Source organism: Leptodactylus fuscus, unplaced genomic scaffold (assembly GCF_031893055.1).
Source record: "Leptodactylus fuscus isolate aLepFus1 unplaced genomic scaffold, aLepFus1.hap2 HAP2_SCAFFOLD_182, whole genome shotgun sequence".
NCBI lineage: Eukaryota > Metazoa > Chordata > Amphibia > Anura > Leptodactylidae > Leptodactylus > Leptodactylus fuscus.
In genome coordinates, this window is record NW_027440205.1 from 189260 (window position 1) to 208281 (window position 19022).

General features: G+C 49.9%; 1 protein-coding gene across 1 annotated transcript in view; it reads right to left on the reverse strand.

Moving 5' to 3' along the window:
- Positions 1-15155, reverse strand: part of LOC142187305 (cell adhesion molecule CEACAM8-like) — a 75077-nt gene extending 59922 nt beyond the window's left edge. The window contains exon 1 of the mRNA XM_075261529.1: positions 15111-15155. The gene's annotated coding sequence lies outside the window, so the exon portion shown is untranslated. The remainder of the gene's footprint in view (positions 1-15110) is intronic.
- Between the last annotated feature and the right edge of the window lie 3867 nt (positions 15156-19022).

The following is a 19022-nucleotide window of genomic DNA, read 5'->3' on the forward strand; positions in this document are numbered from 1 at the left end:
AACACAAGGTAGACCAGAGGGCAGGGAGAGACGTGACCAGGAGAAGACACAACACAAGGTAGACCAGAGGGCAGGAAGAGACGTGACCAGGAGAAGACACAACACAAGGTAGACCAGAGGGCAGGGAGAGACGTGACCAGGAGAAGACACAACACAAGGTAGACCAGAGGGCAGGGAGAGACATGACCAGGAGAAGACACAACACAGGGTAGACCAGAGGGTAGGGAGAGACGTGACCAGGAGAAGACACAACACAAGGTAGACCAGAGGGCAGGGAGAGACGTGACCAGGAGAAGACACAACACAGGGTAGACCAGAGGGCAGGGAGAGACGTGGCCAGGAGAAGACACAACACAAGGTAGACCAGAGGACAGGGAGAGACGTGGCCAGGAGAAGACACAACACAAGGTAGACCAGAGGGCAGGGAGAGACGTGACCAGGAGAAGACACAACACAAGATGGACCAGAGGGCAGGGAGAGACATGATCAGGAGAAGACACAACACAGGGTAGACCAGAGGGCAGGGAGAGACGTGACCAGGAGAAGACACAACACAGGGTAGACCAGAGGGCAGGGAGAGACGTGATAAGGAGAAGACACAACACAAGGTAGACCAGAGGGCAGGGAGAGACGTGACCAGGAGAAGACACAACACAAGGTAGACCAGAGGGCAGGGAGAGACGTGACCAGGAGAAGACAAAACACAAGGTAGACCAGAGGGCAGGGAGAGACGTGGCCAGGAGAAGACACAACACAGGGTAGACCAGAGGGCAGGGAGAGACGTGACCAGGAGAAGACACAACACAAGGTAGACCAGAGGGCAGGGAGAGACGTGGCCAGGAGAAGACACAACACAGGGTAGACCAGAGGGCAGGGAGAGACGTGGCCAGGAGAAGACACAACATAGGGTAGACCAGAGGGCAGGGAGAGACGTGACCAGGAGAAGACACAACACAGGGTAGACCAGAGGGCAGGGAGAGACGTGGCCAGGAGAAGACACAACACAGGGTAGACCAGAGGGCAGGGAGAGACGTGGCCAGGAGAAGACACAACACAAGGTAGACCAGAGGACAGGGAGAGACGTGGCCAGGAGAAGACACAACACAAGGTAGACCAGAGGGCAGGGAGAGACGTGACCAGGAGAAGACACAACACAAGATAGACCAGAGGGCAGGGAGAGACGTGACCAGGAGAAGACACAACACAGGGTAGACCAGAGGGCAGGGAGAGACGTGATAAGGAGAAGACACAACACAAGGTAGACCAGAGGGCAGGGAGAGACGTGACCAGGAGAAGACACAACACAAGGTAGACCAGAGGGCAGGGAGAGACGTGGCCAGGAGAAGACACAACACAGGGTAGACCAGAGGGCAGGGAGAGACGTGACCAGGAGAAGACACAACACAGGGTAGACCAGAGGGCAGGGAGAGACGTGATAAGGAGAAGACACAACACAAGGTAGACCAGAGGGCAGGGAGAGACGTGACCAGGAGAAGACACAACACAAGGTAGACCAGAGGGCAGGGAGAGACGTGACCAGGAGAAGACACAACACAAGGTAGACCAGAGGGCAGGGAGAGACGTGGCCAGGAGAAGACACAACACAGGGTAGACCAGAGGGCAGGGAGAGACGTGACCAGGAGAAGACACAACACAAGGTAGACCAGAGGGCAGGGAGAGACATGACCAGGAGAAGACACAACACAAGGTAGACCAGAGGGTAGGGAGAGACATGACCAGGAGAAGACACAACACAGGGTAGACCAGAGGGCAGGGAGAGACGTGACCAGGAGAAGACACAACACAAGGTAGACCAGAGGGCAGGGAGAGACGTGGCCAGGAGAAGACACAACACAGGGTAGACCAGAGGGCAGGGAGAGACGTGACCAGGAGAAGACACAACACAGGGTAGACCAGAGGGCAGGGAGAGACGTGACCAGGAGAAGACACAACACAGGGTAGACCAGAGGGCAGGGAGAGACGTGGCCAGGAGAAGACACAACACAGGGTAGACCAGAGGGCAGGGAGAGACGTGGCCAGGAGAAGACACAACACAAGGTAGACCAGAGGGCAGGGAGAGACGTGACCAGGAGAAGACACAACACAAGGTAGACCAGAGGGCAGGGAGAGACATGACCAGGAGAAGACACAACACAGGGTAGACCAGAGGGCAGGGAGAGACGTGACCAGGAGAAGACACAACACAAGGTAGACCAGAGGGCAGGGAGAGACGTGGCCAGGAGAAGACACAACACAGGGTAGACCAGAGGGCAGGGAGAGACATGGCAAGGAGAAGACACAACACAAGGTAGACCAGAGGGCAGGGAGAGACGTGACCAGGAAAAGACACAACACAAGGTAGACCAGAGGGCAGGGAGAGACGTGGCCAGGAGAAGACACAACACAAGGTAAACCAGAGGGCAGGAAGAGACGTGACAAGGAGAAGACACAACACAAGGTAGACCAGAGGACAGGGAGAGACGTGGCCAGGAGAAGACACAACACAAGGTAGACCAGAGGGCAGGGAGAGACGTGGCCAGGAGAAGACACAACACAGGGTAGACCAGAGGGCAGGGAGAGACGTGGCCAGGAGAAGACACAACACAAGGTAGACCAGAGGGCAGGGAGAGACGTGACCAGGAGAAGACACAACACAAGGTAGACCAGAGGGCAGGGAGAGACGTGGCCAGGAGAAGACACAACACAAGGTAGACCAGAGGACAGGGAGAGACATGGACAAGAGAAGACACAACACAAGGTAGACCAGAGGGCAGGAAGAGACATGACCAGGAGAAGACACAACACAAGGTAGACCAGAGGGCAGGGAGAGACGTGACCAGGAGAAGACACAACACAAGGTAGACCAGAGGGCAGGAAGAGACGTGACCAGGAGAAGACACAACACAAGGTAGACCAGAGGGCAGGGAGAGACGTGACCAGCAGAAGACACAACTCAAGGTAGACCAGAGGGCAGGGAGAGACATGACCAGGAGAAGACACAACACAGGGTAGACCAGAGGGTAGGGAGAGACGTGACCAGGAGAAGACACAACACAAGGTAGACCAGAGGGCAGGGAGAGACGTGACCAGGAGAAGACACAACACAGGGTAGACCAGAGGGCAGGGAGAGACGTGGCGAGGAGAAGACACAACACAAGGTAGACCAGAGAGCAGGGAGAGACGTGACCAGGAGAAGACACAACACAAGGTAGACCAGAGGGCAGCAAGAGACATGGCCAGGAGAAGACACAACACAGGGTAGACCAGAGGGTAGGGAGAGACGTGGCCAGGAGAAGACACAACACAGAGTAAACCAGAGGGCAGGAAGAGACGTGACCAGGAGAAGACACAACACAAGGTAAACCAGAGGGCAGGAAGAGACGTGACCAGGAGAAGACACAACACAAGGTAAACCAGAGGGCAGGAAGAGAGGTGACCAGGAGAAGACACAACACAAGGTAAACCAGAGGGCAGGAAGAGACGTGACCAGGAGAAGACACAACACAAGGTAAACCAGAGGGCAGGAAGAGACGTGACCAGGAGAAGACACAACACAAGGTAGACCAGAGAGCAGGGAGAGACGTGACCAGGAGAAGACACAACACAGGGTAGACCAGAGGGCAGGAAGAGACGCCGCCAGGAGAAGACACAACACAGGGTAGACCAGAGGGCAGCAAGAGACATGGCCAGGAGAAGACACAACACAGGGTAGACCAGAGGGTAGGGAGAGACGTGGCCAGGAGAAGACACAACACAAGGTAAACCGGAGGGCAGGAAGAGACGTGACCAGGAGAAGACACAACACAAGGTAGACCAGAGGGCAGGAAGAGAGGTGACCAGGAGAAGACACAACATAAGGTAAACCGGAGGGCAGGAAGAGACGTGACCAGGAGAAGACACAACACAAGGTAGACCAGAGGGCAGAAAGAGACATGACCAGTAGAAGACACAACACAGGGTAGACCAGAGGGTAGGGAGAGACGTGACCAAGAGAAGACACAACACAAGGTAGACCAGAGGGCTGGGAGAGACGTGACCAGGAGAAGACACAACACAAGGTAGACCAGAGGACAGGGAGAGACATGACCAGGAGAAGACACAACACAGGGTAGACCAGAGGGTAGGGAGAGACGTGACCAAGAGAAGACACAACACAAGGTAGACCAGAGGGCAGGGAGAGACGTGACCAGGAGAAGACACAACACAAGGTAGACCAGAGGGCAGGAAGAGACATGGCCAGGAGAAGACACAACACAAGGTAGACCAGAGGGCAGGAAGAGACATGACCAGGAGAAGACACAACACAGGGTAGACCAGAGGGCAGGAAGAGACATGACCAGGAGAAAACACAACACAAGGTAGACCAGAGGGCAGAAAGAGACATGACCAGGAGAAGACACAACACAGGGTAGACAAGAGGGCAGGAAGAGACGTGACCAGGAGAAGACACAACACAAGGTAGACCAGAGGGCAGGGAGAGACGTGACCAGGAGAAGACACAACACAAGGTAGACCAGAGGGCAGGAAGAGACGTGACCAGGAGAAGACACAACACAGGGTAGACAAGAGGGCAGGAAGAGACGTCACCAGGAGAAGACACAACACAAGGTAGACCAGAGGGCAGGGAGAGACGTGACCAGGAGAAGACACAGCACAAGGTAGACCAGAGGGCAGGAAGAGACGTGACCAGGAGAAGACACAACACAAGGTAGACCAGAGGACAGGGAGAGACATGGCCAAGAGAAGACACAACACAAGGTAGACCAGAGGGCAGGGAGAGACATGACCAGGAGAAAACACAACACAAGGTAGACCAGAGGGCAGAAAGAGACATGACCAGGAGAAGACACAACACAGGGTAGACAAGAGGGCAGGAAGAGACGTGACCAGGAGAAGACACAACACAAGGTAGACCAGAGGGCAGGGAGAGACGTGACCAGGAGAAGACACAACACAAGGTAGACCAGAGGGCAGGAAGAGACGTGACCAGGAGAAGACACAACACAGGGTAGACAAGAGGGCAGGAAGAGACGTCACCAGGAGAAGACACAACACAAGGTAGACCAGAGGGCAGGGAGAGACGTGACCAGGAGAAGACACAGCACAAGGTAGACCAGAGGGCATGAAGAGACGTGACCAGGAGAAGACACAACACAAGGTAAACCAGAGGGCAGGAAGAGACGTGACCAGGAGAAGACACAACTCAAGGTAGACCAGAGGGCAGGGAGTGACATGGCCAAGAGAAGACACAACACAAGGTAGACCAGAGGCCAGGGAGAGACGTGGCCAGGAGAAGACACAACACAGGGTAGACCAGAGGGTAGGGAGAGACGTGACCAGGAGAAGACACAACACAGGGTAGACCAGAGGGCAGGAAGAGATGTGACCAGGAGAAGACACAACACAAGGTAGACCAGAGGGTAGGGAGAGACGTGACCAGGAAAAGACACAACACAAGGTAGACCAGAGGGCTGGAAGAGACGTGGCCAAGAGAAGACACAACACAGGATAGACCAGAGGGCAGGGAGAGACATGGCCAAGAGAAGACACAACACAGGGTAGACCAGAGGGCAGGAACAGACGTGACCAGGAGAAGACATAGCACAAGGTATACCACCAGGATGGAAGAGACATGAACAGGAGAAGACACAACACAAGGTAGACCAGAGGGCAGGAAGAGACGTGACCAGGAGAAGACACAATACAGGGTAGACCAGAGGGCAGGAAGAGACGTGGCCAGGAGAAGACACAACACAAGGTAGACCAGAGGGTAGGGAGAGACGTGACCAGGAGAAGACACAACACAAGGTAGACCAGAGGGCAGGGAGAGACGTGACCAGGAGAAGACACAATACAGGGTAGACCAGAGGGCAGGAAGAGACGTGGCCAGGAGAAGACACAACACAAGGTAGACCAGAGGGTAGGGAGAGACGTGGCCAGGAGAAGACACAACACAAGGTAGACCAGAGGGCAGGGAGAGACGTGACCAGGAGAAGACACAACACAAGGTAGACCAGAGGGTAGGGAGAGACATGGCCAAGAGAAGACACAACACAAGGTAGACCAGAGGGCAGGAAGAGACGTGACCAGGAGAAGACACAACAAAAGGTAGATCAGAGGGCAGGAAGAGACGTGACCAAGAGAAGACAAAACACAAGGTAGACCAGAGGGCAGGGAGAGACGTGGCCAGGAGAAGACACAACACAGGGTAGACCAGAGGGCAGGAAGAGACGTGACCAGGAGACGACACAACACAAGGTAGACCAGAGGGCAGGGAAAGACGTGGCCAGGAAAAGACACAACACAAGGTAGACCAGAGGGCAGGGAGAGACGTGACCAGGAGAAGACACAACACAAGGTAGACCTGGACATCCACCCCGTGTCAGGGCCTTGTGTCGGGAGACTTCTGACTACCTGGACGTCCACCCCATGTCATGGCCTTGTGTCGGAGACTTCTGACTACCTGGACGTCAACCCCATGTCAGGGCCTTGTGTCGGAGACTTCTGACTACCTGGACGTCCACCCAGTTTCAGGGCCTTGTGTCGGGAGACTTCTGACTACCTGGACGTCCATCCCGTGTCAGGGTCTTGTGTCGGGAGACTTCTGACTACCTGGACGTCCACCCCGTGTCAGGGCCTTGTGTCGGAGACTTCTGACTACCTGGACGTCCACCCCATGTCATGGCCTTGTGTTGGAGACTTCTGACTACCTGGATGTCCACCCCGTGTCAGGGGTCTTGGGTCGGGAGACTTCTGACTACCTGGACATCCACCCCGTGTCACTGCCTTGTGTCGGCAGTCTTCTGACTACCTGGACGTCCACCCCATGTCATGGCCTTGTGTCGGAGACTTCTGACTACCTGGACGTCCACCCCGTGTCACTGACTTGTGTCGGGAGACTTCTGACTACCTTGACGTCCACCCCGTGTCACTGTCTTGTGTCGGGAGACTTCTGACTACCTTGACGTCCACCCCGTGTCAGGGCCTTGTCTCACCCTTTCATGTTCCCGGTGTCTCCTGTTCATTATAACACGAGCTCCTAACTTCGCCCCGACCACAGACTCTGGGGAGGGCGACACCGTAACGGCAGCCACTGAGGGTGGGGGTCTTTCTAAGGTAGAAATACAAGTCCCAGCAGAATACACTCTCAGCTAGAAGGTCGCAGATTGTGAGAACATCAGTCCATTACAGTCTACAGGGGTCTGGAAAGTCTTCAGACCCCTTCCCATGTCTCCCTCGTTGTCTCCTTGCCGCCATGTTATGTCTCAGTAATGGACACTCAGCCCCTCCTGACGGATAAACCAGAAATGGAGAGATTTTTGAAAAATTTATTAAAAAAGTAAACCTGAGTTCTCCCCCGGCCAGAAGTGTCCGGAGCCTTTGCTGTGACTCTCATATGTAACTCACAGGTGTCCATTTCCTTCTGACCCTCCTTGAGATGCTTCTTCTCCTTCCTTGGAGTCCGGCTGTGTGTAATTAACCTGATTGGACTTAGACTTGTCTGTATAAGACTTCACAGGTCACAGCTGGCTCCACCAACGTCCACCATCCAACCTGATGGAACTGGAGAGGATCTGCCAGGAAGAACAGCAGAGGAGCCCCAAATCCAGAGGGGAAAGACTTGTATCAAGAAGACTCCGGGCTGTGCGAGCTTAGAAGGGGCAAATACTCAGAGCAACGGGGCAAATACTCAGAGCAAAGGGGCAAATACTCAGAGCCAAGGGGCAAATACTCAGAGCCAAGGGGCAAATACTCAGAGCAAAGGGGCAAATACTCAGAGCAAAGGGCCGAATACTCAGAGCAAAGGGGCAAATACTCAGGGCCAAGGGTCCGAATACTCAGAGCAAAGGGGCAAATACTCCGAGCAAAGGGGCCGAATACTCAGAGCAAAGGGGCAAATACTCTGAGCAAAGGGGCCGAATACTCAGAGCAAAGGGGCCGAATACTCAGAACAAAGGGGCCGAATACTCCGAGCAAAGGGGAAAATACTCAGAGCCAAGGGGCAAATACTCAGAGCAAAGGGGCAAATACTCAGAGCAAAGGGGAAAATACTCAGAGCCAAGGGGCAAATACTCAGAGCAAAGTGGCAAATACTCAGAGCAAAGGGGCAAATACTCAGAGCCAAGGGGCAAATACTCAGAGCAAAGTGGCAAATACTCCGAGCAAAGGGGCAAATACTCAGAGCAACGGGGCAAGTACTCAGAGCAAAAGGGGCAAATACTCCGAGCAAAGGGGCTGAATACTCAGAGCAAAGGGGCCGAATACTCAGAGCAAAGGGGCAAATACTCAGAGCAAAGGGGCAAATACTCAGAGCCAAGGGGCAAATACTCAGAGCTAAGGGTCCGAATACTCAGAGCAAAGGGGAAAATACTCAGAGCAAAGGGCCGAATACTCAGAGCAAAGGGGCAAATACTCAGAGCCAAGGGGCAAATACTCAGAGCAAAGGGGCAAATACTCAGAGCTAAGGGTCCGAATACTCAGAGCAAAGGGCCGAATACTCAGAGCAAAGGGGCAAATACTCAGAGCCAAGGGGCAAATACTCAGAGCAAAGGGGCAAATACTCAGAGCAAAGGGGCCAAATACTCAGAGCAAAGGGGCAAATACTCAGAGCAAAGGGGCAAATACTCAGAGCAAAGGGGCAAATACTCAGAGCCAAGGGGCAAATACTCAGAGCTAAGGGTCCGAATACTCAGAGCAAAGGGGAAAATACTCAGAGCAAAGGGGCAAATACTCAGAGCCAAGGGGCAAATACTCCGAGCAAAGGGGCCAAATACTCAGAGCAAAGGGGAAAATACTCAGAGCAAAGGGGCCGAATACTCAGAGCAAAGGGGCAAATACTCAGAGCAAAGGGGCCAAATACTCAGAGCCAAGGGGCAAATACTCAGAGCAAAGGGCCGAATACTCAGAGCCAAGGGGCAAATACTCAGAGCCAAGGGGCAAATACTCAGAGCCAAGGGGCAAATACTCAGAGCTAAGGGTCCGAATACTCAGAGCAAAGGGGAAAATACTCAGAACAAAGGGGCCGAATACTCCGAGCTTAGGGGAAAATACTCAGAGCAAAGGGGCAAATACTCAGAGCAAAGGGGCAAATACTCAGAGCAAAGGGGCCGAATACTCAGAGCAAAGGGGAAAATACTCAGAGCAAAGGGGCAAATACTCAGAGCCAAGGGGCAAATACTCAGAGCAAAGGGGCAAATACTCAGAGCCAAGGGGCAAATACTCAGAGCAAAGGGGCAAATACTCAGAGCAAAGGGGAAAATACTCAGAGCCAAGGGGCAAATACTCAGAGCAAAGTGGCAAATACTCAGAGCAAAGGGGCAAATACTCAGAGCAACGGGGCAAGTACTCAGAGCAAAAGGGGCAAATACTCCGAGCAAAGGGGCTGAATACTCAGAGCAAAGGGGCCGAATACTCAGAGCAAAGGGGCAAATACTCAGAGCAAAGGGGCAAATACTCAGAGCCAAGGGGCAAATACTCAGAGCAAAGGGGAAAATACTCAGAGCAAAGGGGCAAATACTCAGAGCAAAGGGCCGAATACTCAGAGCAAAGGGGCAAATACTCAGAGCCAAGGGGCAAATACTCAGAGCAAAGGGGCAAATACTCAGAGCAAAGGGGCCAAATACTCAGAGCAAAGGGGCAAATACTCAGAGCAAAGGGGCAAATACTCAGAGCCAAGGGGCAAATACTCAGAGCTAAGGGTCCGAATACTCAGAGCCAAGGGGCAAATACTCCGAGCAAAGGGGCCAAATACTCAGAGCAAAGGGGAAAATACTCAGAGCAAAGGGGCAAATACTCAGAGCAAAGGGGCAAATACTCAGAGCAAAGGGGCCGAATACTCAGAGCAAAGGGGCAAATACTCAGAGCAAAGGGGCAAATACTCAGAGCAAAGGGGCAAATACTCAGAGCCAAGGGGCAAATACTCAGAGCTAAGGGTCCGAATACTCAGAGCAAAGGGGAAAATACTCAGAGCAAAGGGGCAAATACTCAGAGCCAAGGGGCAAATACTCCGAGCAAAGGGGCCAAATACTCAGAGCAAAGGGGAAAATACTCCGAGCAAAGGGGCCGAATACTCAGAGCAAAGGGGCAAATACTCAGAGCAAAGGGGCCAAATACTCAGAGCCAAGGGGCAAATACTCAGAGCAAAGGGCCGAATACTCAGAGCCAAGGGGCAAATACTCAGAGCCAAGGGGCAAATACTCAGAGCCAAGGGGCAAATACTCAGAGCTAAGGGTCCGAATACTCAGAGCAAAGGGGAAAATACTCAGAACAAAGGGGCCGAATACTCCGAGCTTAGGGGAAAATACTCAGAGCAAAGGGGCAAATACTCAGAGCAAAGGGGCAAATACTCAGAGCAAAGGGGCCGAATACTCAGAGCAAAGGGGAAAATACTCAGAGCAAAGGGGCAAATACTCAGAGCCAAGGGGCAAATACTCAGAGCAAAGGGGCAAATACTCAGAGCCAAGGGGCAAATACTCAGAGCAAAGGGGCAAATACTCAGAGCAAAGGGGAAAATACTCAGAGCCAAGGGGCAAATACTCAGAGCAAAGTGGCAAATACTCAGAGCAACGGGGCAAGTACTCAGAGCAAAAGGGGCAAATACTCCGAGCAAAGGGGCTGAATACTCAGAGCAAAGGGGCCGAATACTCAGAGCAAAGGGGCAAATACTCAGAGCAAAGGGGCAAATACTCAGAGCCAAGGGGCAAATACTCAGAGCAAAGGGGAAAATACTCAGAGCAAAGGGGCAAATACTCAGAGCAAAGGGCCGAATACTCAGAGCAAAGGGGCAAATACTCAGAGCCAAGGGGCAAATACTCAGAGCAAAGGGGCAAATACTCAGAGCAAAGGGGCCAAATACTCAGAGCAAAGGGGCAAATACTCAGAGCAAAGGGGCAAATACTCAGAGCCAAGGGGCAAATACTCAGAGCTAAGGGTCCGAATACTCAGAGCCAAGGGGCAAATACTCCGAGCAAAGGGGCCAAATACTCAGAGCAAAGGGGAAAATACTCAGAGCAAAGGGCCGAATACTCAGAGCAAAGGGGCAAATACTCAGGGCCAAGGGTCCGAATACTCAGAGCAAAGGGGCAAATACTCAGAGCAAAGGGGCAAATACTCAGAGCAAAGGGGCCGAATACTCAGAGCAAAGGGGCAAATACTCAGAGCAAAGGGGCAAATACTCAGAGCAAAGGGGCAAATACTCCGAGCAAAGGGGCCGAATACTCAGAGCCAAGGGGCAAATACTCAGAGCCAAGGGCCGAATACTCAGAGCCAAGGGGCCAAATACTCAGAGCCAAGGGCCGAATACTCAGAGCAAAGGGGCAAATACTCAGAGCAAAGGGGCCGAATACTCAGAGCAAAGGGGAAAATACTCAGAGCAAAGGGGCAAATACTCAGAGCCAAGGGGCAAATACTCAGAGCAAAGGGGCAAATACTCAGAGCCAAGGGGCAAATACTCAGAGCAAAGGGGCAAATACTCAGAGCAAAGGGGAAAATACTCAGAGCCAAGGGGCAAATACTCAGAGCAAAGTGGCAAATACTCAGAGCAAAGGGGCAAATACTCAGAGCAACGGGGCAAGTACTCAGAGCAAAAGGGGCAAATACTCCGAGCAAAGGGGCTGAATACTCAGAGCAAAGGGGCCGAATACTCAGAGCAAAGGGGCAAATACTCAGAGCAAAGGGGCAAATACTCAGAGCCAAGGGGCAAATACTCAGAGCAAAGGGGAAAATACTCAGAGCAAAGGGGCAAATACTCAGAGCAAAGGGCCGAATACTCAGAGCAAAGGGGCAAATACTCAGAGCCAAGGGGCAAATACTCAGAGCAAAGGGGCAAATACTCAGAGCAAAGGGGCCAAATACTCAGAGCAAAGGGGCAAATACTCAGAGCAAAGGGGCAAATACTCAGAGCAAAGGGGCAAATACTCAGAGCCAAGGGGCAAATACTCAGAGCTAAGGGTCCGAATACTCAGAGCCAAGGGGCAAATACTCCGAGCAAAGGGGCCAAATACTCAGAGCAAAGGGGAAAATACTCAGAGCAAAGGGGCAAATACTCAGAGCCAAGGGGCAAATACTCAGAGCCAAGGGGCAAATACTCAGAGCAAAGGGGCAAATACTCAGAGCAAAGGGCCGAATACTCAGAGCAAAGGGGCAAATACTCAGAACAAAGGGGCAAATACTCAGAGCAAAGGGGCAAATACTCAGAGCTAAGGGGCAAATACTCAGAGCAAAGGGGCCGAATACTCAGAGCAAAGGGGCAAATACTCAGGGCCAAGGGTCCGAATACTCAGAGCAAAGGGGCAAATACTCCGAGCAAAGGGGCCGAATACTCAGAGCAAAGGGGCAAATACTCTGAGCAAAGGGGCCGAATACTCAGAGCAAAGGGGCCGAATACTCAGAACAAAGGGGCCGAATACTCAGAGCAAAGGGGCAAATACTCAGAGCAAAGGGGAAAATACTCAGAGCCAAGGGGCAAATACTCAGAGCAAAGTGGCAAATACTCAGAGCAAAGGGGCAAATACTCAGAGCCAAGGGGCAAATACTCAGAGCAAAGTGGCAAATACTCCGAGCAAAGGGGCAAATACTCAGAGCAACGGGGCAAGTACTCAGAGCAAAAGGGGCAAATACTCCGAGCAAAGGGGCTGAATACTCAGAGCAAAGGGGCCGAATACTCAGAGCAAAGGGGCAAATACTCAGAGCAAAGGGGCAAATACTCAGAGCTAAGGGTCCGAATACTCAGAGCAAAGGGGAAAATACTCAGAGCAAAGGGCCGAATACTCAGAGCAAAGGGGCAAATACTCAGAGCCAAGGGGCAAATACTCAGAGCAAAGGGGCAAATACTCAGAGCTAAGGGTCCGAATACTCAGAGCAAAGGGCCGAATACTCAGAGCAAAGGGGCAAATACTCAGAGCCAAGGGGCAAATACTCAGAGCAAAGGGGCAAATACTCAGAGCAAAGGGGCCAAATACTCAGAGCAAAGGGGCAAATACTCAGAGCAAAGGGGCAAATACTCAGAGCCAAGGGGCAAATACTCAGAGCAAAGGGGAAAATACTCAGAGCAAAGGGGCAAATACTCAGAGCCAAGGGGCAAATACTCCGAGCAAAGGGGCCAAATACTCAGAGCAAAGGGGAAAATACTCAGAGCAAAGGGGCCGAATACTCAGAGCAAAGGGGCAAATACTCAGAGCAAAGGGGCAAATACTCAGAGCTAAGGGTCCGAATACTCCGAGCTAAGGGGAAAATACTCAGAGCAAAGGGCCGAATACTCAGAGCCAAGGGGCAAATACTCAGAGCCAAGGGGCAAATACTCAGAGCAAAGGGCCGAATACTCAGAGCCAAGGGGCAAATACTCAGAGCCAAGGGGCAAATACTCAGAGCCAAGGGGCAAATACTCAGAGCTAAGGGTCCGAATACTCCGAGCTAAGGGGAAAATACTCAGAGCAAAGGGGCAAATACTCAGAGCAAAGGGGCAAATACTCAGAGCAAAGGGGCAAATACTCAGAGCAAAGGGGCCGAATACTCAGAGCAAAGGGGAAAATACTCAGAGCAAAGGGGCAAATACTCAGAGCCAAGGGGCAAATACTCAGAGCAAAGGGGCAAATACTCAGAGCCAAGGGGCAAATACTCAGAGCAAAGGGGCAAATACTCAGAGCAAAGGGGAAAATACTCAGAGCCAAGGGGCAAATACTCAGAGCAAAGTGGCAAATACTCAGAGCAAAGGGGCAAATACTCAGAGCAACGGGGCAAGTACTCAGAGCAAAAGGGGCAAATACTCCGAGCAAAGGGGCTGAATACTCAGAGCAAAGGGGCCGAATACTCAGAGCAAAGGGGCAAATACTCAGAGCAAAGGGGCAAATACTCAGAGCCAAGGGGCAAATACTCAGAGCAAAGGGGAAAATACTCAGAGCAAAGGGGCAAATACTCAGAGCAAAAGGCCGAATACTCAGAGCAAAGGGGCAAATACTCAGAGCCAAGGGGCAAATACTCAGAGCAAAGGGGCAAATACTCAGAGCAAAGGGGCCGAATACTCAGAGCAAAGGGGAAAATACTCAGAGCAAAGGGGCAAATACTCAGAGCCAAGGGGCAAATACTCAGAGCAAAGGGGCAAATACTCAGAGCCAAGGGGCAAATACTCAGAGCAAAGGGGCAAATACTCAGAGCAAAGGGGAAAATACTCAGAGCCAAGGGGCAAATACTCAGAGCAAAGTGGCAAATACTCAGAGCAAAGGGGCAAATACTCAGAGCAAAGGGGCCAAATACTCAGAGCAAAGGGGCAAATACTCAGAGCAAAGGGGCCAAATACTCAGAGCAAAGTGGCAAATACTCAGAGCAAAGGGGCAAATACTCAGAGCAAAGGGGCAAATACTCAGAGCCAAGGGGCAAATACTCAGAGCTAAGGGTCCGAATACTCAGAGCCAAGGGGCAAATACTCCGAGCAAAGGGGCCAAATACTCAGAGCAAAGGGGAAAATACTCAGAGCAAAGGGGCAAATACTCAGAGCCAAGGGGCAAATACTCAGAGCCAAGGGGCAAATACTCAGAGCAAAGGGGCAAATACTCAGAGCAAAGGGCCGAATACTCAGAGCAAAGGGGCAAATACTCCGAGCAAAGGGGCCGAATACTCAGAGCAAAGGGGCAAATACTCAGAGCCAAGGGGCAAATACTCAGAGCTAAGGGTCCGAATACTCAGAGCAAAGGGGAAAATACTCAGAGCAAAGGGGCAAATACTCAGAGCAAAGGGGCAAATACTCCGAGCAAAGGGGCCGAATACTCAGAGCAAAGGGGCCGAATACTCAGAGCAAAGGGGCAAATACTCAGAGCAAAGGGGCCGAATACTCAGAACAAAGGGGCCGAATACTCAGAGCAAAAGGGGCAAAAACTCAGCGCAAAGGGGCAAATACTCCGAGCAGGTGACCCGGTCGGCTATGGACATACATGTAACACATGACACACTCAGCTCTGCTACATCTAATAATAATAATACATATGACAGGTGAGCCGGCCAGCTATGGACATACATGTAACACGTGACTATACTATAATAACACGTATGACAGGTGAATGGGCACACACACACATGTGACAGGTCCAGCTCTGCTCCATCCATCAGCGCTCTCCTACCTGTCAGCAGCCCCCAGTGACAGCGGCGATGGATGTGATGAGACATTGTATATCCAATCATCTGGAAGAAGATACAAGACAGAGGCGCAGAGGAGGACGGCCCGGCCTGCTGAGGATGAGGAGGGTTGGGGTCTATGGCATCCCTGCAGCTCGGTCTCCTCACAGTCACATGGCAGACAGTATGGGGCAGTCCTATACCAGGGCGGTGCTAATGGGGAAGTAACAGAGGGATTGGCAAATACAGAGGATTACTCACAGACCTGGATACACTGTATATACTGTACTGTACTGACTGTGTATACTGTGAGATGTGACTGTATATACTGTGCGGTGAGATATGTGACTGTGTATACTGTATATACTGTGAGATATGTGACTGAGTATACTGTGCGGTGAGATATGTGACTGAGTATACTGTACTGTACTGACTGTGTATACTGTGAGATGTGACTGTGTATACTGTGAGATGTGACTGTATATACTGTGAGATATGTGACTGTGTATACTGTGAGATGTGACTGTATATACTGTGAGATATGTGACTGTGTATACTGTGAGATGTGACTGTGTATACTGTGAGATATGTAACTGTGTATACTGTGAGATGTGACTGTGTATACTGTGAGATATGTGACTGTGTATACTGTGAGATGTGACTGTGTATACTGTGAGATATGTGACTGTGTATACTGTGAAATATGTGACTGTGTATACTGTGAGATATGTAACTGTGTATACTGTGAGATGTGACTGTGTATACTGTGAGATATGTGACTGTGTATACTGTGAGATGTGACTGTGTATACTGTGAGATGTGACTGTGTATACTGTGAGATATGTGACTGTGTATACTGTGAGATATGTGACTGTGTATACTGTGAGATATGTAACTGTGTATACTGTGAGATGTGACTGTGTATACTGTGAGATATGTGACTGTGTATACTGTGAGATATGTGACTGTGTATACTGTGAGATGTGACTGTGTATACTGTGAGATATGTGACTGTGTATACTGTGAGATATGTAACTGTGTATACTGTGAGATGTGACTGTGTATACTGTGAGATATGTGACTGTGTATACTGTGAGATATGTGACTGTGTATACTGTGAGATGTGACTGTATATACTGTGAGATATGTGACTGTGTATACTGTGAGATATATGACTGTGTATACTGTGATATGTGACTGTGTATACTGTGAGATATGTGACTGTGTATACTGTGAGATGTGACTGTGTATACTGTGAGATATGTGACTGTGTATACTGTGAGATATGTGACTGTGTATACTGTGATATGTGACTGTGTATACTGTGAGATGTGACTATGTATACTGTGAGATATGTGACTGTGTATACTGTGAGATGTGACTATGTATACTGTGAGATATGTGACTGTGTATACTGTGAGATGTGACTGTGTATACTGTGAGATATGTGACTGTGTATACTGTGCGGTGAGATATGTGACTGTATATACTGTGAGATATGTGACTGTGTATACTGTGCGGTGAGATATGTGACTGTATATACTGTGATATGTGACTGTGTATACTGTGCGGTGAGATATGTGACTGTGTATACTGTATATACTGTGAGATATGTGACTGTGTATACTGTATATACTGTGTATACTGTGCGGTGAGATGTGTGACTGAGTATACTGTACTGTACTGACTGTGTATACTGTGAGATGTGACTGTGTATACTGTGAGATGTGACTGTGTATATTGTGAGATATGTGACTGTGTATACTGTGAGATGTGACTGTGTATACTGTGAGATATGTGACTGTGTATACTGTGAGATGTGACTGTGTATACTGTGAGATATGTGACTGTGTATACTGTGAGATATGTGACTGTGTATACTGTGAGATGTGACTGTGTATACTGTGAGATATGTGACTGTGTATACTGTGAGATATGTGACTGTGTATACTGTGAGATATGTGACTGTGTATACTGTGAGATATGTGACTGTGTATACTGTGAGATGTGACTGTGTATACTGTGAGATATGTGACTGTGTATACTGTGCGGTGAGATATGTGACTGTATATACTGTGAGATATGTGACTGTGTATACTGTGCGGTGAGATATGTGACGTATATACTGTGAGATGTGACTGTGTATACTGTGCGGTGAGATATGTGACTGTATATAATGTGCGGTGAGATATGTGACTGTGTATACTGTATATACTGTAAGATATGTGACTGTGTATACTGTATATACTGTGTATACTGTGCGGTGAGATGTGTGACTGAGTATACTGTACTGTACTGACTGTGTATACTGTGAGATGTGACTGTGTATACTGTGAGATATGTGACTGTGTATACTGTGAGATATGTGACTGTGTATACTGTGAGATATGTGACTGTGTATACTGTGAGATCTGACTGTATATACTGTGAGATATATGACTGTGTATACTGTGAGATGTGACTGTATATACTGTGAGATGTGACTGTGTATACTGTGAGATATGTGACTGTGTATACTGTGAGATATGTGACTGTGTATACTGTGAGATGTGACTGTGTATACTGTGAGATATGTGACTGTGTATACTGTGAGATGTGACTGTGTATACTGTGAGATATGTGACTGTGTATACTGTGAGATATGTGACTGTGTATACTGTGAGATATGTGACTGTGTATACTGTGAGATATGTGACTGTGTATACTGTGAGATATGTGACTGTGTATACTGTGAGATATGTGACTGTGTATACTGTGAGATGTGACTGTGTATACTGTGAGATATGTGACTGTGTATACTGTAAGATATGTGACTGTGTATACTGTGAGATATGTGACTGTGTATACTGTGAGATATGTGACTGTGTATACTGTGAGATATGTGACTGTATATACTGTGAGATGTGACTATGTATACTGTGAGATATGTGACTGTGTATACTGTGAGATATGTGACTGTGTATACTGTGAGATGTGACTGTGTATACTGTGAGATATGTGACTGTGTATACTGTGCGGTGAGATATGTGACTGTATATACTGTGAGATGTGACTGTGTATACTGTGCGGTGAGATATGTGACTGTATATAATGTGCGGTGAGATATGTGACTGTGTATACTGTATATACTGTAAGATATGTGACTGTGTATACTGTATATACTGTGTATACTGTGCGGTGAGATGTGTGACTGAGTATACTGTACTGTACTGACTGTGTATACTGTGAGATGTGACTGTGTATACTGTGAGATATGTGACTGTGTATACTGTGAGATATGTGACTGTGTATACTGTGAGATCTGACTGTATATACTGTGAGATATATGACTGTGTATACTGTGAGATGTGACTGTGTCACGGAGCAAAGGTATACGTCTTCCTCCGGATGGTCTTTTGAATCAACAGGGACGCAAGAGGTCGGGAGACAACAGCAATTTATTGTAATCCACAAAGTTAGTAGCCGGCGGCGGTCACATCAACGTAATAACAATAAGTCCACAGAAGTCACAATCCAATGATAGCTTTGGTTCCTTGGTCCTGTAACTAAATCCTGGCTCTCTGCAGAGCTGTGCACAGGCCGGCTAACACATACTAACTGCTAGCTATATCTATATACTAAACTGTTACACCTATACCTGTGGGGGGGAGGGCTGAGTCACAGATCCTTCCCCCCTCACCTATACCAAGGAGAGCAGACTCCCTGTCTCTTTTGAACAATGCACAGTCCAACATCTTCTTGGAGACACTGATCAGATTATCTCCACCCATTGTCCTCACTAGTTAGAGGGATTTGCATACAATGTGCTAACACACTAGACCCTAATCAGCCAACTACACACTGATGTTTACAACAGGTTAGAGAATACATTCCACATGAAATATATATTACACATTGCCTATTGCCGGACTCTAACC